At 46.2% G+C, this 26,458-nt stretch overlaps 2 long non-coding RNA genes across 2 annotated transcripts in view; one reads left to right on the top strand and one right to left on the bottom strand.

Moving 5' to 3' along the window:
• LOC141092288 (uncharacterized) overlaps window positions 1-26,458 on the bottom strand; it is a 156,443-nt gene that overhangs the window by 45,041 nt on the left and 84,944 nt on the right. The window lies entirely within an intron of this gene.
• LOC141092289 (uncharacterized) overlaps window positions 4,109-26,458 on the top strand; it is a 34,197-nt gene continuing 11,847 nt past the window's right edge. Inside the window, exon 1 of the long non-coding RNA XR_012232752.1 lies at window positions 4,109-4,221. This is a non-coding gene — a long non-coding RNA (uncharacterized lncRNA). The remainder of the gene's footprint in view (window positions 4,222-26,458) is intronic.

The following is a 26,458-nucleotide window of genomic DNA, read 5'->3' as shown; positions in this document are numbered from 1 at the left end:
GATCCTGAGTTACATCATGTATTATACTCCAGAGCTGCACTCACTATTCTGCTGGTGCAGTCACTGTGTACATATATTACATTACTGATCCCGTACTGATCCTGAGTTATACCCCAGAGCTGCAGTCACTATTCTGCTGGTGCAGTCACTGTGTACATACATTAAATTACTGATCCTGAGTTACATCGTGTATTATACCCCAGAGCTGCACTCACTATTCTGCTGGTGCAGTCACTGTGTACATATATTACATTACTGATCCTGTACTGATCCTGAATTATACCCCAGAGCTGCAGCCACTATTCTGCTGGTGCAGTCACTGTGTACATACATTACTGATCCTGAGTTACATCCTGTATTATACTCCTGAGCTGCACTCACTATTCTGCTGGTGCAGTCGCTGTATACATACATTACTGATCCTGAGTTACATCGTGTATTATACCCCAGAGCTGCACTCACTATTCTGCTGGTGCAGTCACTGTGTACATATATTACATTACTGATCCTGTACTGATCCTGAGTTATACTCCAGACCTGCACTCACTATTCTGCTGGTGGAGTCACTGTGTACATACATTACATTACTGATCCTGAGTTACCTCCTGCATTATACCCGAGAGCTGCACTCACTATTCTGCTGGTGCATTCACTGTGTACATACAATACATTACTGATCCTGAGTTACATCCTGTATTATACTCCAGAGCTGCACTCACTATTCTGCTGGTGCAGTCACTGTGTACATACATTACATTACATTCTGTATATCCTTCAGAGCTGTACTCACTATTCTGCGGGTGGAGTCACTGTCTTATTACTTCTATTGTACTGATCCTGCATTATACCCTGTACATAATGACACATATCGATCAGCCTTATTATTAAAATCGGAATCCAGTTATTGGATTGAGCGAAGCCTAGAACATTTCCTTACTTGACAAATGTCACAGCGAATTACATTTTTCGATATTTTGACAAGGCTGTTTGCTGAAAAATGCCATATGAAGTGCCAGTGCCTCTGAACATCTACGATAAAAATATACAACTTTTCAAGTATTTTACTCATGGTATTTGGTCTTCAGTATGTACTGGATATATATATATATATATACACACACACATATATATATTTATTATTTTCTCTTTTTCTGAAAATAAAAAGAAATATCTATGAATTCTAAAAATAAATAAATATGAGCACTGGACACATTGTAATCTCTCAGTGATACATTGGTTTATGCTTCATCATGTTTTTTCCTCTCGGCTGAATCCACCATGGCTGCTTTATTCGGTGGTTTAGAGGTGAAGCTTATATTCGGTGCACACTGACTTTTTAATTGGGAGCCTGAGTGACAGCTTGTTCTGACCCTGAACAAGTCCCCGAGCCCCAGGTGCTAAAATACGAGATGGTTTTAATTTCACAGAGAGGATTCTGGGAAATTTTAATCCATATTATTCACAGCCGTCCAAGCACCTGATTTATTCCACAATGTGGAAACCCACTGGCTTCCCTGTGGAAACATCGCGTTGTGGGAATTGGATGAAATGAATTTATGTTTAGTGATTATTTCATCACAAGATAAGATAAGAAAAGGAGAGTGCGAAAAGTAAAACAAAATAGAAATACATTGCAATGTTTATATGTAAATATTGATACATTTTTGTTTGTAAATAGAAATGCCCTAAGAAATAATCCTAATAAACTGCAATTAAAGGAAACTTGTTACTCGTGATGCTCAAACCACGATTGCAGCAAGATATGTTCTCTGAAATGCTCCTTTTGAGAAAAAATATACTATTCGACCGGGGACCATTCTGAGAGGTCAGACTACTCCGGCACAGCCCCATTCTGGCTTTTCCCAGTGCTGCTCCAGGTGATTGACCGGTTTCTCCCGTCGCAAGAGATCTGTCAATCACCTGTAGCAATGCAGGGGGAAATTGTCTGCTCTCGGGCTATGGTCTTCTGATCTTCTGACATATATAGACATACAAACATGTATATAATCTTCTATCAGTGTTTGGATCACTGGCAGACACAGACAGTTGAGGATCTCATGTGAAAAAGAAGTTTGACCCTTTGCAGTCCACTAATTGATCAAAATGCAAAACATGTCCTGCTTTGGAGCTGAATGTGGGCCCCTTTACCTCTTGGGCCATCAATTATATGTCTACCCCTGATCTGGATTTTCTAACTACACTGCGACATTTCAGAGAAAAAAAAACATACCTGGCTACAATTGTGCAGTCATGGTCAGATTCATGTTGCACTTTGTTTGGACAACAAGTATCACGTGCCAGGTTCCCTCTGTGTGTGCACTGTCCACATCACTAATTACACGTTGCACCAATATTGTGCCCGATTGTCTTGCAAGCGACAGCCCCCATCAGTCATGAAATCCTCAGTTAAGCTGTGCTCAGAGAGTCCTAAAGTGCTAACCAGGAGCACTGACTTGTAGACCAAGTGGTAGAAAAGGGAAGGAACACCGCAGGGTTACATGCCATGGTTTAAAACAGTGGGGTAAGTATAGGGGTGTGCAAATGTAGCAATGACACCCAGGACCAGGCGTTTTAGTACAGTTGCCAAATGTCTTGAATTTGCCAAAAGTGTCACATTTTTTGGAGAAAAAAAAAGTGTCTTGAAAATGTCTACTGTTCTTGGCTGAAAAATGGGGGATATTTCATAAAATTGTCACGAATCCACTTCTCGGTGTGTCCGAGGTGCAGTTACTGACAGCTCAGCCGTCCAATCTGGTGCAGGGGCATGCCGAGCTTTCAGTGTTTTGATTGACAGCTTGGCCGTCCAATCTGAGACTGGGAGATGCTGGGCTGCCTTCAGGTGTTCCTTGGCCTAGGTGATTGCCCAGCTACTTTGCTGGGCTGACAGTCCCAGATATCTGCCAGATGTAGATTCAGCTCTGCTTGGTGTGTTTTTCTGTGCCTTGTGCTTTGCTTGTGGATGTTTTTGCTGCCTAACCTTGGACTTCGTTCTCACCATCCACTTTGCCTAGTCCCTTGGCGCTGATCCATTATTCTCCTGGTCCGTTATCCTTCGGACTGTTTCCTGACTACACGTTTGCTTCTTCCCTCTGTACATGACGTACCCTCCTCACTCTTGACCTCGGACTCCTTGATCACCTTGACTCATGACTTGTCAGTGAGAAGTACGAATATGCAAATAAAGTCCGTGGAGCCTCATTTAAGAGTCTCAAACACGGGACTAGCCAGATCTTCCTCCAGGGAAGGACCCAGCCAAGGGGTGGCTCCTTTCAGAAACCACCATTACCACCATATTAAGTGACCCTTTAAGACTCTTAAATGAGGCTCCATGGACTTTATTTGCATATTCATATTTCCCAGAGAGCATTGCACCTAGGATTTCACTGATTGAGTGCCTTGGCCGGCTGCCGCAGTGTTTTCTTTGACTGGTCTCCCTGAGGTCAGTGATTGTTCCGTGATGTTTGTCAGTGAGAAGTGACTCAGCGTCACAAAAAGCAGGTGGTCCTCCTCAGTTTGGGGAATTTCCAAGGGTATAGGTGCATAGAGCTGCAGTGATGATGGTATACACGGCACAAGACTGATTCTAAGATTAGTAATTGACAGCAACGGTCGCTGACAACCTCTTATGTACAAATTTATATTTTCTACTTAATAGTCAATGTAGTTGACAATACCTTCAGCATTATCTCTATAGAAGTCTGTGGAATCTAAAATTTATATTTTTTTGGCAAAACACAAAGAGCTGCTCCCTTTGCCGTGCCTTCCGTAGTTCCAATACTTCAGAATTAATCCATGCAATATATCCATATTATGTGCCGGTCAGAAATAAATAACATTGAGCTCAGGTGCTGTCCAGAATTTAGTTACTTGACATAAATATGGAAAATTTATTCAGACTTATAAAGTTCCATGTAGAAGAATCTCTGTGACCTTTGTAAAGATAAAAGATCGATTTTTTTTTTTTTTCTCCAGGAAGATTCTTCTTTGTTTTTCATTGCATTGTAACAAACATAACCGGCTGTGTATTCTCACCGGACTCATTGTGCGAGAATTTCTACGTGGTTCTCTTGTTGCCATAGTAACAAACTCAGGAGTCAGTCAAGATATATTGGGGTTAGAGCTGAAGAAACCAATTAGGACCATAGTTGTTATGCTTTATTCTAGAAAAGAAGGAATCGGACTGGTCTATAATCTACAGTCAATGGGCTTCACCGGATCACGGTAAGAAGATGATGAGCGGAAATGAGGTTGTTATATAAGATGAAGTGATGGAAAATGAGCGATTGTTATTTACATTGTTCTATTAATTGCGGAGATTTTTCTGTTTGAGCAGCCGACTTTTATGCCAGGTCCTTTGAGAACTAATTTATACGTACCAACATCTCAGATGGTAAAATTGGGTTAAAGGAGTTGTCCGGTGAAAACGAGTTATGTATCCAGAGGAAAGATAAGAACTTACTGGTCAGTGGGGTCAGACCACTGGGACCGCCTGCACGATCAGCAGAATAAAGGAGTGGTGCACGGGCCCAACCGCCGATCCATTCATTCTCTATGAGCCTGCCGAGCTCTGTGCCCCATAGAGAATGAACGGAGCAGACGTCGGGCATCTGACCAGCTGTTCCATTTTGTAATGGGGATAAAAGTTCCCTTTTCTGAAGATTGCTGCAGATCCCCGCATTCGGACCCCCACGAATCAGCAAGTTATCACCTGTCCTATAGATGGGTGATAAAAGGGTCATCCAGTGTAAACTAAACATACAGTTGTGGCCAAAAGTATTGACACCCCTGCAATTCTGTCAGATAATACTCAGTTTCTTCCTGAAAATGATTACAAACACAAATTCTTTGGTATTATTATCTTCATTTAATTTGTCTTAAATGAAAAAACACAAAAGAGAATGAAGCAAAAAGCAAAACATTGATCATTTCACACAAAACTCCAAAAATGGGCTAGACAAAAGTATTCGCACCCTCAGCCTAATACTTGGTTGCACAACCTTTAGCCAAAATAACTGCGACCAACCGCTTCCGGTAACCATCAATGAGTTTCTTACAATGCTCTGCTGGAATTTTAGACCATTCTTCTTTGGCAAACTGCTCCAGGTCCCTGATATTTGAAGGGTGCCTTCTCCAAACTGCCATTTTTAGATCTCTCCACAGGTGTTCTATGGGATTCAGGTCTGGACTCATTGCTGGCCACCTTAGAAGTCTCCAGTGCTTTCTCTCAAACCATTTTCTAGTGCTTTTTGAAGTGTGTTTTGGGTCATTGTCCTGCTGGAAGACCCATGACCTCTGAGGGAGACCCAGCTTTCTCACACTGGGTCCTACATTATGCTGCAAAATTTGTTGGTAGTCTTCAGACTTCATAATGCCATGCACACGGTCAAGCAGTCCAGTGCCAGAGGCAGCAAAGCAACCCCAAAACATCAGGGAACCTCCGCCATGTTTGACTGTAGGGACCGTGTTTTTTTCTTTAAATGCCTCTTTTTTTCTCCTGTAAACTCTATGTTGATGCCTTTGCCCAAAAAGCTCTACTTTTGTCTCATCTGACCAGAGAACATTCTTCCAAAACGTTTTAGGTTTTTTCAGGTGAGTTTTGGCAAACTCCAGCCTGGCTTTTTTATGTCTCGGGGTAAGAAGTGGGGTTTTCCTGGGTCTCCTACCATACAGTCCCTTTTCATTCAGACGCCGACGGATAGTACGGGTTGACACTGTTGTACCCTCGGACTGCAGGGCAGCTTGAACTTGTTTGGTTGTTAGTCGAGGTTCTTTATCCAACATCCGCACAATCTTGCGTTGAAATCTCTTGTCAATTTTTCTTTTCCATCCACATCTAGGGAGGTTAGCCACAGTGCCATGGGCTTTAAACTTCTTGATGACACTGCGCACGGTAGACACAGGAACATTCAGGTCTTTGGAGATGGACTTGTAGCCTTGAGATTGCTCATGCTTCCTCACAATTTGGTTTCTCAAGTCCTCAGACAGTTCTTTAGTCTTCTTTCTTTTCTCCATGCTCAATGTGGTACACACAAGGACACAGGACAGAGGTTGAGTCAACTTTAATCCATGTCAACTGGCTGCAAGTGTGATTTAGTTATTGCCAACACCTGTTAGGTGCCACAGGTAAGTTACAGGTGCTGTTAATTACACAAATTAGAGAAGCATCACATGATTTTTCGAACAGTGTCAATACTTTTGTCCACCCTCTTTTTTATGTTTGGTGTGGAATTATATCTAATTTGGCTTTAGGACAATTCTTTTTGTGTTTTTTCATTTAAGACAAATTAAATGAAGATAATAATAACAAAGAATTTGTGTTTGCAATAATTTTCAGTAAGAAACTGAGTATTATCTGACAGAATTGCAGGGGTGTCAATACTTTTGGCCACAACTGTAAGTTCTGTCTCGGAACATTCTAGAAATGCCTAAAACCAGATAGGAACGCTCACTTTTGGTCGGGATTTCTAAAATCCCACACCTATTCAAACATGGACATCATAAAATGTGCCACAACTGTTGCATAAAATTTGGGATATATGCTAAACTGTGGGTTAATCTGTTGGGAATGCACAATATTTGCACTAAGGGGCTGCTGGGTGGTCAATAAGTAGAAATACACTTTCCCATTGAGATCAATGGGAAAAAGGAGTTGGTCCAGGATTATGGGGGTAGTGGCCCTCAGATGCATTACTAAGGGTGGAGATGGTGCCAACATTTCACACTGCCTCAGTCACATAATGTAGATTCAGTGCCAAGTAAAAACAAACGCATAAGCCATGCACACAGTGAACAAATCTGTAGGACAGTGTTCACACCACCAAAAGACTGAAACACAGAAAAACACAGTAAAACAAATATATAAAAATACTCTGTTGCAAAGAAGTAACAGTAAACAGCAAGTGCTAGTAAAAAGATGATAAAAAAGAGTATTTGGTTGATACTTTTTTGCAAAAAACGTATACCAAGTCGCTCTACCAAACGTCAAAGTAACCCATATCAGAGCAGTCCATACCTGATGTATTTAAAAACCTGATCATGTGTATAGTACCTGTATGAGCAGGATTCAGACAGGTAATGTCCGATGTGGACACGCTGCAGAGGACAGCCTTTATGTACAACAGAGTATTTTTATACATTTGTTTTACTGTGTTTTACTGTGTTTCAGATTCAGTGCCAAGGTAGCAAACTGGATCTTTGTCATGGATATAGAAAAGTCCTGCCATGGCTCTGGGGTTGCCCCTCCTAAAGGGGAGGGGGAATTAAACCAATATACCATACTACTGGGATCTTAATATTCAGGATCCCAAAGCTGAATGTGACAGAAGAGGCAGTGAGCATGTGTGACCACCACTTCTTAATATACTGTTTATACAGTGCTGCTCACCATTATTGGCACTGGGTCGCCTTCCCAGGGCTGTGGGATACTCGGTACCGGGCCGGTCCTTCAGAGGGGAATGTCACAGCAGCGATGACCTGGTCCATGGCCCTGGGCGCCCATGTAAAAGAGGATTGAGTGATTAAATAAAGTTTGAGTGATTCGTGACGCCACCTGTGGTGTTCGGCAAGGGAGGTGTTAAGCCGACGCTGCAGACAGATCCTCTGGGACAGATGGTGGGGTGCAGCAGTGATGTTATAGCCCTCCACAGGCAGGGCTGTAGTCCCAGGGCAGAGTAGATGAAGAGGATAGGTGTTGAGGAAGAGGGTGCAGTGTCTGGCATAGAGATGTAGCAGTGCTGAAGAAGTTGCAGGAAGAAGGCAAGGACACAGCAAAGTGTAGTTTCTTTACCTTTACTTTGTAAGTGCAGTCCAGGGTCCAGATTACAGATGGCATAGGAGATGATTAGCCTGGAAGCAACTTAGGAATCTCTCTATCAGATGGGTTGTGTAGTCTCCTCTGTAGCGCTTACTTGAGGTACATGCAATACTGTGTTACACTGACGTTCCTCCTTCCCTTTTGGATCTACCTCGTATGGCAGACAGCTGTAGTCTTCTATCTCCTTTGGCTCACACGTCGCTGTTGTGCCTCCGAGTCTTTGATGGGAATAGAGCATTTACAGCTTTCTATTCTGCTGGTTTCTGTTGCAGGACCGTCAGTATCCATACAACCTTGGAGACCAGGCTCCAGATCATGCGCTCCAGCTGGGAATGAGCCTCAACTCTCTGCTCAATCTCCCAGCTCCTCTCTCCATGTCCACACACTTCGCCCTCCTCACAGAACTGACTAATTTCCCCTCCTGGCCCCCGGCGAGAAACTCTTCCCCTTAGTATTGGTTCAGAGCTCCCTCTGCTGGCCCGGAGTGGGAACTGTGTTGTATGTAGAGATTATCTGTCAGAGAGACCCTTCATTGCTTCCAGGCATGACATCACACTTCCTAGGAGGAAGGTAATGCCATTGTGGCGACCATACTCCTGGGGGCGCCATATTCCCCCCTAGTGCAATTCAGTACTCCCGGACTGAAGGAGAACATGTAAACATATAAACAATAGAAACATTATAACTGTACAAGATTTATAAAAAAAAAAAAAATGAAAAATACAAAAACCACAGCTCCAAAAATAGTCCTGTGACGATAAGTCCATGCGTCAATGTCCATGGTCCATTCCTGGGCAATGGTTAAACTATATACGAGGGGTTCTTACAGAGTCTCTGTAGGCGCAAAACTTGAAACGTTACATATTTACATGTACAGGTTAACATTTACATTATTTGCATAACTTATTTAAATGCGAAACCTGAGGGGTGGTATGCCTTGGGTACTACGGATAGACCTGCGTAACAATGGTGTGGGTAAACTGGCTAGTAGCCGTCTACGGACTCTTAGACTCACCATGGGTATGACAGATTCACCACTGGCAGGGCAAGGATTCTCTGGTTCCACTGCTGGTGTGGCATCTGCTGCTTGAACTTCCTGATTTTCAGAGTTCTCTTGAGTCACTTCTGCTTGCACTACCAGTTGGGGAAAGGTCAAAACTGGCACCACTATGTCATTATTTACTCTAGTCCAATTTGCAGGGAATTCTCGAATACAGTGCTCACCTTTTCTTCCTTTTCTATGGATTTGATGTTGTTTTGTTCTTCCATTCTTTCCTTTAGCTGGTCAGGGCACAGTTTCAGATGATCTCTCGATACTGCTGATGAGGTTTCTCCTCCATCCTTACTGATAAGGCACACCTTGGTGTTGTCAAAGTTTGATGATAAGACGGTGTAGGGTTCAGCTTCCCATTGGTCATCGAATTTATGCATCCTCCTTTCCCTCTTTAGGACTTGTTCTCCTGGTGACAAGGGAACTGCAGGTGCATGTTGATTGTAGGTCTTTTCTTGTTTTTGTCTTGCCTGAGCTAGACTCCTGTCTACACACTCTTGTACTCTTCAGTATTGCTGCTACCGCTCTGTATCCCAGTCAGCATCTGGTGATGTTACCTCAGGTGTAAGGACTCCCATATCCAAATCAATAGACAGCTTAGCAGGCCTCGCTCTCATTAGGTAGGCTGGAGTGCAGTTGGTGGAATTCACAGGAATGTGATTGTAGAGGTCTACCAGATCTGGCAACTTTTCTGGCCACAGATTCCTCTCTTCCAAAGGCAAGGTCTTCTGTAGGTCGATCACCACCTGATTCATCTTTTCACACATGCCATTGGTCTGTGCATGGTACGGTGTTGTCCTGATCTTCTTGCAACTGTGCAAGTTACAGAATTCCTGAAACACTTCTGCCTCAAAGGCTGGACCTTGATCTGTAAGCACTCGCTCAGGATATCCATGTGGTCGACAAAAGTGCTGTTGGAATGCTCTGGCTGCTTTCCTGGCTGTTTGATCCTTGACAGGCACGACTACCAGGAATCTCGAGTAGTGGTCAACGATGGTAAGAGCATAAATGTAGCCTGAACGGCTTGGAACCAGCTTCATATTGTCCAGGGCTACCAACTCGAGTGGCTGTTTGGTTATTATTGGCTGCAAAGGAGCTTGCTGGCTGTTACAGTCCTTTCTGCGCAGGTTGCATTGTCCACACTCCCGGCACCAATTTTCAATGGCTTTCCTCATACCAGCCCAGTAGAATCTCTCCCGGAGCAAGGCCTCTAACTTCTTCTATCCGAAGTGTCCAGCTCCATTGTGGTATGCTTCCAAGTCCATTGATGCCTCACTCTTTGGGACTACCACCTACCAGACCAACTCATAAGTGCGGGCATTGATACTCCTCCGACACCTTTCCCTCATAGATGAACAGCCTGCCCCTTTCCTTCCACAACTGCTTGGTTTCTTCGGGAGCATCCGACTCTGGGCGTGAGTCAGCTTGTGACAGTAGCTCCTTCACCAGGCGGACTGCGGGGTCGCTATCCTGTGTTTCTGCCCAGTCATAATGAGTCAATGGATTTAGGGTGGCCTCTTTCATGATAGACCATCTGTTTCTCACTCCTTGGGCACGTTGGGCCGCAATTGGCCGGTGGAAGACAGGTAGCTCAATTTCTTTGAGGGCCCCAGGGTCTTCTCCTGCATCTGGAAGATTAGGCATCCTGGACAGCACATCAGCATTGGCATTCTTGTGCCCTGCTCAGTACTTGATGGTGAATTCACAGTTAGACAGCCGAGCCATCCATCACTGCTCCAGTGCACCTAGTTTGGCAGTTTCCAAGTGAGTCAACGGGTTGTCCGTGAAGATGGTAAACTTGGTTGAAGATACTGTAGGTAATGCTTGAATCGTTCAGTCACAGCCCAGACTATGGCGAGGAACTCCAGCTTGAAGGAACTGTAGTTGTCAGGGTTCCCTTCCATTGGGACAAAGCTTCCTGCTGGCATAGTGTTGCGAGTTCATTTTCCCCTTCATTACTGAGGCCCGAGGAACTCCCTCTTCTGGTAAAGAAAGGTAGTGAGCCTGATTGTCAAACACCTGAGGCTGATGATTGTGACTGGCTGAGTGGAGTTACGGACTGGATATAATGCTGCTGACGCCCTTCTGCCCTGCGGGTGATTTCTCTGTGGGATCCTTGGAGACCAGTCTGAATTCCTGCTCCTCCAAAGCTAAGTTTGCTGCTCGGCCTTTTGCTTTTGTGCTTTGACTTTGTTTTTGCTTTGTTTTTCTGGATTTCTGCCATTCCCTGCTGGGGTGTGCTGAATTCATTTAGCTCTGTCTTCTGAAAATACCTGAGTGCTGATTCAGTTTTTGAAGCCTAGCTGCTTCAGGGCCTTTTTCATATCAGCTGGTTGGCTGATGTCTTTGATAGGGTTTTTGCAGATTGCAGACAGCAGCCTTCCTGTCCTTTCCTATCTAGGTAGTTTTGGGGCCCCGTCTTTGCTCAGTCTATCTTTCTGTCTGTGTTAGTATTTTCATCTTGCTTCACCGTCATTATATGTTGGGGGCTGCCTATTGCTTTGGGGTCTGCTCTGGGGCAGTTTAGATTTCCCCTTTCTTTCTTTAGGCCTATGTATTTCTCCGGCTGTGATCGAGGGGTCTAGGGCATTGTAGGAACCCCCCACGGCTACTGCTAGTTGTGTTGATAGGTTCAGGGGTCTGCAATCTGATAGTTGCCAACTTCTCTGGTTTTCTGGACTTAGCTTGTATAAGTGCTTTTGCCTCCTACGGTGACTCATTCATAACAGAATCACCCGCCATACCGCAGATTCTAGGGTACTCAATAGCAGGAAAGAATTGTAAAAAAAAAAAAAAGAAAAGTGTATATTTCCGCCTACCTGTGACGTCTGCCTGCGGTCTGGACTGCAGCCAGACAGCACCCCGAGAAACACTGATACCCTTTACCCCAATACAGGGATCTGGATTTATAGCAGAGCCCAGGAGGCACTGTCTGAATAGGAGCAATGACCAGAGCAGGACAGTCGCCAGAAAGGTGTTCCAATACAGGACACAGAGGCAATGATATCCGAGACTAAACCAGTCAGGCAGCAACGGTACAAAAACAGTAGACAGTAGCAGAGTCAGATTCCAGGCCGAAGCCAGAGTCATAAACCAGGAGAGTCGCAGAGGTACAGAATCGTTAGGCAGAAGCAGAGTCAGAATCCAGGCCGAAGTCAGAGTCATAAACCAGGAGGGCAGCAGAGGTACAAAGTCGTTAGCCAGAAGCAGAGTCAGAATCCAGGCCGAAGTAAGAGTCATAAACCAGGAGGGCAGCAGAGGTACAGAATCGTTAGGCAGAAGCAGAGTCAGAAGTCCAGGCAAAAGTCAGAGTCAGTCAACAGCAATTCACACAGTAACACGCAGGGGAACCAAGAATATATCCGGCGGCCTGCAAGAGCAGTCCCAAGGTATTTGAGGGATCAGGTCATCCCTTACAGGCCCGTGGCCTGATGATGTCATCCGGACCGCCCCCAGGACCAGGCTGGATGGTAATGCACCAGCCCCTTCATGACTGACCGAGGAGCGAAGCCTGCGTCCAGCAGACGCCTGCGCAGGAGCCTCATGACTATCGCCGCCATCACTCGGGGTTGAAGCACAACGCCTCCCAGAGACCAAGGCCGAAACTGCAGGCCACGGGTCAGACGGTGATAGGACAGTCCGGCGCCTCCTAGTGGTCGAGGCCGGAACAGCAGGCCCTGAGTCTGACGGTGATGTGATAGTCCGGTGCCTCCTACTGGCCGAGGTCGGGACAGCAGGCCCTGAGTCTGGCGGTGCCGTGACACTACCTTGCTCATTCACATGCTGCTGAACCAAAGATTCCTACACCTGATGTATTTTTTGGGGATCGGTCTAAATTTTTGAATTTCAAAAATAATTGTAAATTATTTTTTGCCTTGAAGCCTAACTCGTCAGGGAGCTCCGCGCAGCAGGTTAAAATTGTCATCTCTTTGCTGCGTGGCGATCCCCAGGATTGGGCGTTTTCTTTGAAACCAGATGATCCTATTCTGACTAATGTGAACGCATTCTTTCAAGCTTTGGGGTTGTTGTATGACGAACCTAATGCCATTGATCAGGCTGAAAAGACCCTGCTGGCATTGAGCCAGGGTCGTGATTCTGCAGAATTGTACTGTCAAAAATTCCGAAAGTGGGCAGTACTTACTACCTGGAATGATAATGCCTTGGCTGCTCTCTTTCGGAAGGGGTTGTCAGAAGCCGTAAAAGATACTATGGTGGGATTTCCTGTTCCCTCTGGTCTTGACGATTCTATGTCATTAGCCATTCAGGTTGATTGGCGTTTGCGCGAACGCAAAGCTGCACGAGAGGTGTTGCCACCTGTTGAACAAATGTCTGAACCTATGCAATGTGATAGAGTTTTTTCCAGAGAGCAACGTCAGGAGTTCAGAAGGCGTAATAAGTTGTGTTTTTTCTGTGGAGATGCCTTGCATATTATTTCTGTCTGTCCCAAACGAGAGAAACGCTTTGCACACACGTTTTCTGTTGGGGGTGTTCAACCTAAGTTTCTTCTGGCTATTACTCTGATCTGCTCCCTGTCCACATTTTCCGCCAAGGCGTTTGTGGATTCGGGAGCAGCCCTAAACCTAATGGACTTGGATTTTGCTAAACGTTGTGGATTTCCGATGACACCTCTGCAGACGCCTATCCCTTTGAGGGGAATTGATGCTACTCCTTTGGCTAAAAATAAACCCCAGTTTTGGACCCAGGTGTAGAGTTGAGCGATACCGTCCGATACTTCAAAGTATCGTATCGGATGGTATCGGCCGATCTTTAAAAAAAGTATCGGTATCGCCGATTCCGATACCGGAAGTCCCATTCAAGTCTATGGGACTTCCGGTATCGGAATAAGAAAAACCCTTTCCTGCCCTTGTACAGCCTCTCTGGGGTCTGTACGGGCCTTTCGGGGGGCTGTGCCGGCCTGCCAGGGGGTCTGTGCAGGCTCCGGTGGTCTGTGCCGGCCTGCCGGTGGTCTGTGCAGGCTCCGGGGGGCTGTGCCGGCCTGCCGGGGGGCTGTGCCGGCCTGCCGGGGGGCTGTGCCGGCCTGCCGGGGGGCTGTGCAGGCTCCGGGGGGCTGTGCCGGCCTGCCGGGGGGCTGTGCAGGCTCCGGGGGGCTGTGCTGGCCTGCCGGGGGGCTGTGCCGGCCTGCCGGGGGGCTGTGCCGGCCTGCCGGTGGTCTGTGCACCCTGTGGGGGTCTGTACTGGCCTGCCGGGGGGCTGTGCCGGCCTGCCGGTGGTCTGTGCACCCTGTGGGGGTCTGTACCGGCCTGCCGGGGGGCTGTGCCGGCCTGCCGGGGGGCTGTGCTGATGTCCGGGGGTCTGTGCAAGCATCGTCCGATGGGACTACAAGTCCCATCGGGCGATGCCTGCTACCATGACAGTGATTGACACATTAGCCAATGATGGGACAGTAGTAGTCCCATCATCCGGCTAATGTGTTAAATGTAAAAAAAAAAAAAAAATTACATGCTACATACATACAACATGCATACTACATACATGCTACATTCATACTACATACTACATACATGCTACATACATACTACATATATACTACATGCATGCTACATACATACTACATGCTACATACTACATGCATGCTACATGCTACATACTACATATATACTACATGCATGCTACATACATACTACATACATACTACATATATACTACATGCATGCTACATACATACTACATGCTACATACTACATATATACTACATGCATGCTACATACATACTACATACATACTACATATATACTACATGCATGCTACATACATACTACATGCTACATACTACATGCATGCTACATACATACTACATGCTACATACTACATATATACTACATGCATGCTACATACATACTACATGCTACATACATACTACATATATACTACATGCATGCTACATACTACATGCTACATACATACTACATATATACTACATGCATGCTACATACTACATGCTACATACATACTACATATATACTACATGCATGCTACATACTACATGCTACATACATACTACATATATACTACATTCATACTACATACTACATACATACTACATACATACTACATACATACTACATACATACTACATGCATGCTACATACATACTACATGCATGCTACATACATACTACATACATACTACATGCATACCACATATATACTACATACATACAATACATTCATACAATACATACATAGACATACAGTACATATAACATAGAGTAACATACTTACCAATACTTGTCACATTGTTCCCCGAAGCCATTGTCTTTTCCGGGATAAATATTAACATAACAAACCACAAAAATACTCACCCACGATCCGAAGCAGTCCACGAGTGTGTCCCACGACGATCTTGGGTAGAGAACTGCAGCATCAGCTGTTGCTGCCGTTCTCTACGGGCTGCAGGAATCCAATGACGGAAGGTAGGTATCCTTCCACACTGTATTCCTCCGCCACTTAAAAAAAAAAAGTCCCTAGTCTCACTTTATGCCATTGCTGTGTGGGAAATTCCCACGCAGCAATGGCATAAAGTGAGACTAGGGACTTTTTTTTTTTTAAGTGGCGGAGGAATACAGTGCGGAAGGATACCTACCTTCCGTCATTGGATTCCTGCAGCCCGTAGAGAACGGCAGCATCATCTGATGCTGCAGTTCTCTACCCAAGATCGTCGTGGGACACACTCGTGGACTGCTTCGGATCGTGGGTGAGTATTTTTGTGGTTTGTTATGTTAATATTTATCCCGGAATAGACAATGGCTTCGGGGAACAATGTGACAAGTATTGGTAAGTATGTTACTCTATGTTATATGTACTGTATGTCTATGTATGTATTGTATGAATGTATTGTATGTATGTAGTATATATGTGGTATGTATGTAGCATGTAGTATGTATGTAGCATGCATGTAGTATGTATGTAGCATGCATGTAGTATGTATGTAGCATGCATGTAGTATGTATGTAGTATGTATGTAGCATGCAGTATGTATGTAGCATGTATGTAGTATGTATGTAGTATATATGTAGTATGTATGTAGCATGTAGTATGTATGTAGCATGCATGTAGTATATATGTAGTATGTATGTAGCATGCATGTAGCATGTATGTAGTATGTATGTAGTATGTATGTAGCATGCAGCATGTATGTAGTATATATGTAGTATGTATGTAGCATGCAGCATGTATGTAGTATATATGTAGTATGTATGTAGCATGCATGTAGTATGTATGTAGTATGTATGTATGTAGCATGCAGTATGTATGTAGCATGTATGTAGTATGTATGTAGTATGTATGTAGCATGCATGTAGTATGTATGTAGTATGTATGTAGCATGCAGTATGTATGTAGCATGTATGTAGTATGTATGTAGTATATATGTAGTATGTATGTAGCATGCATGTAGTATGTATGTAGCATGCATGTAGTATGTATGTAGTATTTTTTTTTTTTTTTTTTTTAACATTTAACACATTAGCCGGATGATGGGACTACTACTGTCCCATCATTGGCTAATGTGTCAATCACTGTCATGGTAGCAGGCATCGCCCGATGGGACTTGTAGTCCCATCGGACGATGCTTGCACAGACCCCCGGACATCAGCACAGCCCCCCGGCAGGCCGGCACAGCCCCCCGGCAGGCCGGTACAGACCCCCACAGGGTGCACAGACCACCGGCAGGCCGGCACAGCCCCCCGGCAGTCCGGTACAGACCCCGGGCAGTCCACACAGCCCCCCGGCAGGCCGGCACAGCCCCCCGGCAGGCCGGCAGAGACCCCCGGAAGGCCCGAAATGACGGCGCATCATGATGCGCACACACCGCGCATCATGATGACGTCAGGCCGTCAATCAACTGAACTTCCGATTCCGATGCCGAATTCCGATATTGAAAAAATATCGGAAGTCGGTATCGGAATTCCGATACAGCAAGTATCGGCCGATACCCGATACTTGCGGTATCGGAATGCTCAACACTACCCAGGTGGTAATGCCCCAGACCATCAAGAAAATTGCAGATTTCTGGTGTTGCATAATCTGCATGATACTGTTGTTCTGGGGTTTCCCTGGTTACAGATTCATAATTCAGTTTTGGATTGGAAATCTGTGTCTGTGGTGAGTTGGGGTTGTCGGTGTGCCTTTAGTGAGGCTCCAGTGTTTTCCACCTCTCCTCAGTCGCATGATGTTCCTGATTATTTGGCTGACTTTTATGATGTATTTAGTGAGAATGAGTCTGCGTCTCTGCCTCCTCATAGGCGTTATGACTGTGCAATTGAACTGAGCCCGGGGTGTAAATTTCCCAAGGGTCGGCTCTTCAATTTAACTGTACCCGAGCACGAGGCTATGCGATCCTATATTAAGGAGGCGTTGGAGAAGGGTCATATTAGACCATCCTCGTCACCCTTGGGTGCCGGGTTTGTTTTTTTTTGTAGCCAAAAAGGATGGATCATTAAGACCTTGTATTGATTATCGTTCCCTCAACAAAATTACTGTTAAATATCAGTATCCGTTACCCCTGATTTCTGATCTATTCTCCAGAGTTAAAGGTGCTTGCTGGTTTACCAAGCTTGACCTCAGGGGGGCGTATAATCTTATTCGCATTAAGCATGGGGATGAATGGAAGACGGCGTTTAATACTCCAGAGGGACATTTTGAGTACCTGGTGATGCCTTTTGGGCTCACTAATGCCCCTTCTGTCTTCCAGTGCTTCATGAACGATATTTTCCGAGATTTTGTTGATAAATTTTTGATTATCTATCTGGATGATATTTTGATCTTCTCCAAGGATTGGGATTCTCATGTGGAACATATTCGGACTGTGTTCCGGATCTTGAGGGAGAATTCCCTGTATGTCAAGGGATCTAAATGCCTTTTTGGAGTACAGAGGATTTCTTTTTTGGGATTTATTTTGTCCCCGTCAACTATTGAAATGGACCCGGCCAAGGTACAGGCCATTCACGATTGGGTTCAGCCCACTTCTTTGAAGGCCCTCCAGAAGTTTTTGGGTTTTGCTAATTTTTATCGGAAATTTATAGCAAAATTTTCTAGTATTGCCAAGCCATTGACTGATTAGACTAAAAAGGGTGCTGATGTGTTAAATTGGTCTCCGGAGGCTGTTTCTTCCTTTCAGGAGTTGAAGCGAAGATTCACCTCCGCCCCGGTTTTGCGGCAACCTGATGTCTCACTTCCATTCCAGGTAGAGGTGGATGCTTCTGAGATTGGTGCAGGAGCCGTTTTGTCCCAAAAGGATCCTGTAACATCTAAAATGAATCCCTGTGCTTTCTTTTCCCGAAAGTTCTCTCCATCTGAACGTAACTATGATGTGGGGAATAGGGAACTGTTGGCCATGAAATGGGCATTTGAGGAGTGGAGACATTGGTTGGAGGGAGCTAAGCATCAAGTCGTGGTCCTCACTGACCACAAGAATTTGATTTACCTAGAGTCGGCTAAGCGCTTGAACCCTAGACAGGCTAGGTGGGCCTTGTTTTTTACACGTTTTGATTTTGTGGTTTCTTTTCTTCCTGGAACAAAGAATGTCAAGGCAGACGCCCTCTCTAGGAGCTTCCTTGCTGATTCTCCTGTGGTGACCAAGCCTGCTACCATCTTAGGCGAAGGGGTAGTTCTTTCTGCCATCTCGCCCGATTTGAGACGTGCTCTGGAAGAGTTCCAGGAGGACAAACCTGAGCGTTGTCCCAGTGGAAAGTTGTATGTTCCTGACCAGTGGAAGAAGAGAGTGATGTCTGAAGTTCATTGCTCTGCTTTGGCTGGTCATCCAGGTATTTTTGGTACTAGAGATCTGGTGAGTCGGTTTTTTTGGTGGCCCTCCTTGTCTCGTGAGGTCAGGAATTTTGTGCAGTCCTGTGGGACATGCTCCCGGTCTAAATCGTGTTCTCGCTCTAGTGGGTTGTTGATGCCTTTGCCTGTCCCCAGGAGGCCATGGACCCATATTTCAATGGATTTCATCTCTGATATGCCTGTCTCTCAGAGGATGACTGTTATTTGGGTGATTTGTGATTGGTTCTCTAAGATGGTTCATCTTGTACCACTCCCTAAGTTGCCGTCTTCCTCTGAGTTGGTGCCCCTGTTTTTACAACAGGTGGTTCGTTTGCACGGGATTCCTGAGAACATTGTATCTGACAGAGGAGTGCAGTTTGTGTCTAGATTTTGGAGAACTTTCTGTTCCAGGCTGGGAATTCAGTTGTCCTTCTCCACTGCTTTTCACCCTCAGACCAATGGGCAGACAGAGAGAACAAACCAGACCTTGGAGTCATATTTGAGATGTTTTATTTCTGCTGATCAGGATGATTGGGTTTCATTTTTGCCCTTGGCCGAATTTGCTTTGAATAATAGAGCTAGTTCTGCCACTTTGATGTCACCTTTTTTTTGTAACTTTGGGTATCATCCTCGATTTTCTTCAGGGCAGGTGGAGCCCTCTGCCTGCCCAGGTGTTGACACTGTGGTGGAGAGAATGCACCAGATCTGGGACCAAGTGGTGGATAAGTTATCGCTCTCCCAGGAGAAGGCCCAGCGGTTTTCCAACCGACATAGGACCATTGGTCCCCAGTTTAAGGTTGGTGATATGGTGTGGTTATCATCAAAAAATATTGCTATGAAGGTGGCTTCTCCTAAGTTTAAGCCTAGATTTATTGGACCTTACAAGATTGTGGAGATTATTAATCCGGTCTCTTTTCGTTTGGCTCTTCCTGTCACATTTAAAATCCATAATGTGTTCCATAAATCTTTGTTGAAGAGGTTTGTTGAACCTGTTGTTCCGGGGGTGGCACCTCCAGACCCTGTATTGGTTGAAGGTAACATGGAGTATGAGGTAGAGAAAGTACTGGATTCCCGTCTGGCTAGACAGAGACTGCAGTATTTGGTTACGTGGAAGGGTTATGGTCAGGAGGATAATTCCTGGGTCTCCGCCTCTGATATTCATGCCAAACGATTGGTGCGTGCCTTTCATCGGGCTCACCCTGATCGCCCTGGTGGCATAGTTGAGGGTTCGGTGACCCCTCCTCAAGGGGGAGGTACTGTTGTGAGTTAATTTTCCCCTTCATTACTGAGGCCCGAGGAACTCCCTCTTCTGGTAAAGAAAGGTAGTGAGCCTGATTGTCAAACACCTGAGGCTGATGATTGTGACTGGCTGAGTGGAGTTACGGACTGGATATAATGCTGCCGACGCCCTTCTGCCCTGCGGGTGATTTCTCTGTGGGATCCTTGGAGACCAGTCTGAATTCCTGCTCCTCCAAAGCTAAGTTTGCTGCTCGGCCTTTTGCTTTTGTGCTTTGACTTTGTTTTTGCTTTGTTTTTCTGGATTTCTGCCATTCCCTGCTGGGGTGTGCTGAATTCATTTAGCTCTGTCTTCTGAAAATACCTGAGTGCTGATTCAGTTTTTGAAGCCTAGCTGCTTCAGGGCCTTTTTCGTATCAGCTGGTTGGCTGATGTCTTTGATAGGGTTTTTGCAGATTGCAGACAGCAGCCTTCCTGTCCTTTCCTATCTAGGTAGTTTTGGGGCCCCGTCTTTGCTCAGTCTATCTTTCTGTCTGTGTTAGTATTTTCATCTTGCTTCACCGTCATTATATGTTGGGGGCTGCCTATTGCTTTGGGGTCTGCTCTGGGGCAGTTTAGATTTCCCCTTTCTTTCTTCAGGCCTATGTATTTCTCCGGCTGTGATCGAGGGGTCTAGGGCATTGTAGGAACCCCCCACGGCTACTGCTAGTTGTGTTGATAGGTTCAGGGGTCTGCAATCTGATAGTTGCCAACTTCTCTGGTTTTCTGGACTTAGCTTGTATAAGTGCTTTTGCCTCCTACGGTGACTCATTCATAACACATAGGAGATCACTCTTTCCTTGCCATTCTGTACCTGTGACAGTACTGCTCCCAGTCCCACGTTGTTGGCATCAGTATACAACACAAAGGGCTGGTCATAATCTGGGTAGGCCAGAACTTCATCTCCTGTGAGAGCCATCTTCAGTCGACTGAAGGACCTCTCCAGTTCCTCATTCCATTTGAATGTAGGACTCTGCTTTCTGGTTTTCTTGGGCTGGCCCACCAGAAGATTTTGCATGGGGGTGGCTCTCTCAGTGAAGCCCTTGATGAACCTTCGGTAGTAGCCTACCAACCCGAGGAATTGACGTACCTCATGGAGGTTGCTGGGCTTCTGCCAGTCCCGGATGACAGTGACTTTGTCAGGATCTGGTGCCACACCTTCTGCACTCACTACATGACCGAGGTACTGTACCTTGGGCTTCAGGATGTGGCATTTGGAAGGCTTCACCTTCAGGCCAAAGTTGGACAAGGCTTCAAACACCTCAGCCAGGTGCTTCAGATGGTCTTCGTAAGTTTTGGAGAAAACAATGACATCATCCAGGTACAACAAGACTGTCTCAAAGTTCTTGTGTCCCAGACAGCACTCCATCAGCCATTGGAATGTCCCTGGGGTGGTGCAGAGCCTGAATGGCATGTAGATGAACTCGCAGAGACCCATTGGGGTAGTAAACGCTGTTTTCTCCTTGTCTGCTTCTGCCACGGGAACCTGCCAATACCCACTAGAGAGATCCAAGGTGGAAAAATAGTTAGCAGTTTTAAGTGCAGCTAATGACTCCTCAATTCTGGGTAATGGGTAGGCATCCTTATGTGTAATGCTGCTAATTTTCCTGTAATCAACACACATTCTCATGGTACCATCTTTCTTTTTCACAAAAACTATTGGGGCTGCCCAGGGGCTACAACTGTCTCTGATCACCCCAGCCTCCTTCATTTCCCGCAACATACTTTTGGCACATTGATATTGCGTTGGGGGTATAGGCCGGTACCCTTCTTTGATGGGTGGATGATCTCCAGTGGGGATATGGTGTTGAACCCCTTTTGCCCTCCCAAAGTCTAGGGGGTGTTTACTGAATGCCCGCTCATACTCCTGGGTCACCCTGTAAACCCCATTCTTTTGATATGAAGGGGTGGAGTCAGTTCCCACCTGCAGTTGCCGACACCACTCCTCCAGCTGCTTTACAGAGCCATTGTCCTCCACCTGGTCGGACGAGACCAAGGGTTCTGCTGCCAGTATGACTTTGTTGCTGACAGTAAGCAGCTTAGCAACTGTGGCATACCAAGGTACTATGGCCTCCTCCTCCCCACAATTCAAGAGGCGTACAGGTACTCTCCCTTTGGGAACATCAACTACCCCTCTGGCTGTCAGGACAGTGGGTCGGCTGTCAGAGTACATTGGTTCTACCAATGCCTGGTAATCTTTTCCTCTGAGGCCTATGGCTACCCGACACCAAATCAACATTTCACATCTGGGGGGTATTGCAATGGGGAAAGAATCACTCACTCTGACGCTGCCAATTTCTCCGCCAGAGAGTTCTACCTGCTGTCTTTGCATCAGGGCTTTGATCTCCTTCTGCAGGACTCGTTGTTCACTGGAACCAGCAGTCTCAGCCACCTGTTGCAACAAGACAATAACCTCGGAAAGACAATTTTCAATCACATTGGTACCTAAAGTCATCATTGGGTTACATTCTCGTCGATCAATGTCTACAACTATCAGACCTTGAGACTTTAACTTCACTCTCCCCATCACTTGGGCCACGGGTAAGTTCAGAGTCAGCCCAATACCGCTTGTAAAGGATATACGGCATAGTTGTCACCTGAGAGCCAGTGTCCAGCAAAGCGTTCATGGTGATGCCGTCAATCACCACTGGGAGCATCGTTCGTCCTCCAACATACTTGGCTCGCCAGTTCTTTGGGCCTTGTGGTCCTACTCCTGGGGGTTGGCCCTCTGCCCCAGGGGTTGCTCTTTTAAATGACAGAATCTTGCGATGTGGCCTGCCTTGTGGCAGTGACGACAGATGGGACGTCCGTCCTGGTCATAGCGATCGTTGTTTCTCCCTCGGAGTGGTGGGATCCTCTTCTTCTGTAGCCACGGGACATCATCTGGACTGGAAGCCAGCTGGATCTTCTCCCTGGAGGACACCTGCAGGGACTGCACAGTTTTAGTAAGTGCAGCCATACCTCTGGTCAACTCCTGGACCTGAAGACGCAGCTCTTCAAATGGATCTTTATCCAGAGTCTGTGCATCAGCCTCCACAGGGCTGAGAGGGAAAGATGCCGCCTCCTGATGGTATGTGATCGCTGGGCACCTAGGGGGCGCTGGACGGCTAGCAGTTGGTTCATGCAGCACCCGAATAGCCCGGTCTTTGAAGTCTGCGATGTCCAGATCAGGGTTCTGTAGGGCTATGATGCGCAGCTGTGCTCTGTGGGTGCTGGATAAAAGTCCATCAATAAACTGCTCCTTTAACAGTCTGTCTCCATCTTTCACAATGTCTGGATCAATCTGCTTGATGGCTCGCAGCGCCTCTTGCAGGTTAAGAGCATAGTCCTGTATACTGTCCTGCGCTCTCTGCTTACACCCAAAGAATCTCATCTTGATCTCAGCTGCAGGGTGGGTGTCAAAGGTGCTTCTTAGCTTGGCCAGAATCTTTGTAACAGTCTCTTTATCAGTGTCCTGCCAGGCTTTTACTTCCCTCTGTGCTGCACCTGTTAGCTGCCCAATAAGGATGTTCACTTTCTGGCCTTCAGACAGAGGATACACCTCAAACAAACTGCACAGTCTCTCTTTGAATTCACTCAGGGTATGCGACTCCCCTGATTACTGCGGTAGCCAGGCTGCTCCCGGTATGTAGAGCATAGACAGCAGCATTACGGGGACTGCTACGGTGGGCGCTTGCTCCTGCTGCTCTCCGGAGGCGGCGCTGGTTGATAGATTCAGCGGCGCTATCGGAGCCGCAGCTGCGCCGGGCCCGCATCTTGTGGCGCTAGGGGGTCGGCAGGGGTGTCCATCGCCGCGTCTGCGCGTGCCTCGGACATTCTCTTCCCCCCTAGTTAACGTTGGGCCAGGCCCTGGGTTGCACTGGCTTACCGGTTGGATGATCGGGGCACGCCGGGGCTGCAGCCCTCTGCTCCTCCCACTTCTCACACGCTGGTCTCTTCCCGCGCGGCACTTCACTTCTTCGCGCTCTTCGGCTGGCTCCGCCCACGACGGCCCACCTCTTTGGTTTCCCGCACGTGCCAAGCAGCGGGATAATGGCGGCAATGGTACAAACAGTCTAATGCACACAACACAGTCTCTGGCACACAGGACCCGGGGACACCGGGTTCCATAAATCCTGTTCGTGATGCCAAAATGGGTCGCCCTCCCAGGGCTGTGGGGTACTCGGTACCGGGCCGGTCCTTCAGAGGGGAATGTCACAGCAGCGGTGACCCGGTCCGTGGCCCTGGGCACCCATGTAAAAGAGGATTGAGTGATGAAATAAAGTTTATGAGTGATTCGTGACGCCACCTGTGGTGTTCGGCAAGGGAGGTGTTAAGCCGACGCTGCAGACAGATCCTCTGGGACAGATGGTGGGGTGCAGCAGTGATGTTATAGCCCTCCACAGGCAGGGCTGTAGTCCCAGGGCAGAGTAGATGAAGACGATAGGTGTTGAGGAAGAGGGTGCAGTGTCTAGCACAGAGATGTAGCAGTGCTGAAGAAGTTGCAGGAAGAAGGCAAGGACACAGCAAAGTGTAGTTTCTTTACCTTTACTTTGTAAGTGCAGTCCAGGGTCCAGATTACAGATGGCACAGGAGATGATTAGCCTGGAAGCAACTTAGGAATCTCTCTATCAGATGGGTTGTGTAGTCTCCTCTCTAGCGCTTACTTGAGGTACATGCAGTACTGTGTTACGCTGACGTTCCTCCTTCTTCCCTTTTGGATCTACCTCGTAAGGCAGACAGCTGTAGTCTTCTATCTCCTTTGGCTCATACGTCGCTGTTGTGCCTCCGAGTCTTAGATGGGAATAGAGCATTTACAGCTTCCTATTCCGCTGGTTTCTGTTGCAGGACCGTCAGTATCCATACAACCTTGGAGACCAGGCTCCAGATCATGCGCTCCAGCTGGGAATGAGCCTCAACTCTCTGCTAAATCTCCCAGCTGCTCTCTCCACGTCCACACACTTCGCCCTCCTCACAGAACTGACTAATTTCCCCTCCTGACCCCCAGAGAGTAACTCTTCCCCTTAGTATTGGTTCAGATCTCCCTCTGCTGGCCCGGAGTGGGAACTGTGTTGTATGTAGAGATTATCTGTCAGAGAGACCCTTCATTGCTTCCAGGCATGACATCACACTTCCTAGGAGGAAGGTAATGCCATTGTGGCGACCATACTCCTGGGGGCGCCACAGCACCCCTTCATTTTTCTAGACTGTACAATATCTTCAGAAATAAATGTAAATGTACCAAAGTTATATCCTCAGGATTTTTAATTAGTGGTACAATACAATAAAACATTGTTTTTCAACTTACATGTTGCAATTTCAAAGAAGAACCAGAATAAACAGCATGTGCAGCAATAAAGGCACCCATAATTAATACTTGGTTGCATACCTTTTAGCATTGCTGACAGCCTCCAATAATTTCTTGCAGCCATCTATAAGCTTCTGGCACATCTCAGATGGTATTTTCTCCCGCTCTTCCTTTGCAGTTTGCTCAACCTCTTGAATGTTTGCAGGTTCTTTTTCCCAATGGCAGATGTACAGCTCACCCCAAAGATTTTCAAAGGGATTGAGGTCTGGACTCATTGCTGGCATTTTAAAAAAAAAAAAAACTGTCCATTTTTTATTTTTCATCCATTCCTATGTACATTTGGATGTGTGTTTGGGTCTTTGTTTGCTGGAGGACCCATGATCTTTGACGCAAACCAAGTTTTCTTACACTGGGTAGGACATTTCGCTCTAAAATCTCTTGATAATTCTCTGGTTTTATGATTCCTGTGATACAGTCAAGGCCTCCATTACCAGACACAGCACAGCAACCCCACAGCATTATGGATCCTCCACCATGCTTAACTGTTGCTAGGGTGTTCTTTTCCTTATAAGCTTCATTGCGCCATCTGTAAACAAACTGTTGCTTTGCATTGCCAAAAAGCTCTATTTTTGTTTCAACTGTTCACAGAACATTTTCCCAGAAAAATTGTGGTTTGACAAGGTACTCCTTTGCAAAGATCAGCCATTCCTTATTATGTCTTTTCTTCAGCAAGGATTTCTTCCTTTGGCTTAGTGTGTGGCGTATGGTACTTGTTGAAACCATGACCCCAGACTGTTCCAGGTTGGTCTTCAGGTCTTTGGATGTTTGACGTGGTGTTTCCACCATTCATACCAACTCTTTGAAGACATTTCGTCAATTTTCCCCTTTCCCCCACACCCAGGAAGGTTCCTGACAGTTCCATGCTTGGCAAACTTCTTAATAACATTGCACACCATTGAAACTGGGATTTGAGTCTTTGTAGATGGTCTTATACCCTTTGGAAGTCTTGTGCTCGCTAATAATAACAGTTCTGATATCCTCAGACAGCTCCTTTGTCTTCACCATTGTGACAAAGGAACAGGCATGGCCTACCACGTGGCTTTTTAAAATCACTGAAGTCATCATTTATTGGCTAATTTATGTCACATGGGCACTGACAATCACAAGTGATTTTCATTTGTAATTTACCACAGGCGAGTCAAAATGTGTTTCCACTGGCGTACATGACTGGCTTACATTACATGACTGGC

Source organism: Dendrobates tinctorius, unplaced genomic scaffold (genome assembly GCF_039654945.1).
Source record: "Dendrobates tinctorius isolate UK_male_01 unplaced genomic scaffold, ASM3965494v1 ptg000059l, whole genome shotgun sequence".
NCBI classification, from domain to species: Eukaryota; Metazoa; Chordata; class Amphibia; order Anura; family Dendrobatidae; genus Dendrobates; species Dendrobates tinctorius.
This window is presented reverse-complemented; position numbering and strand designations above follow the sequence as displayed.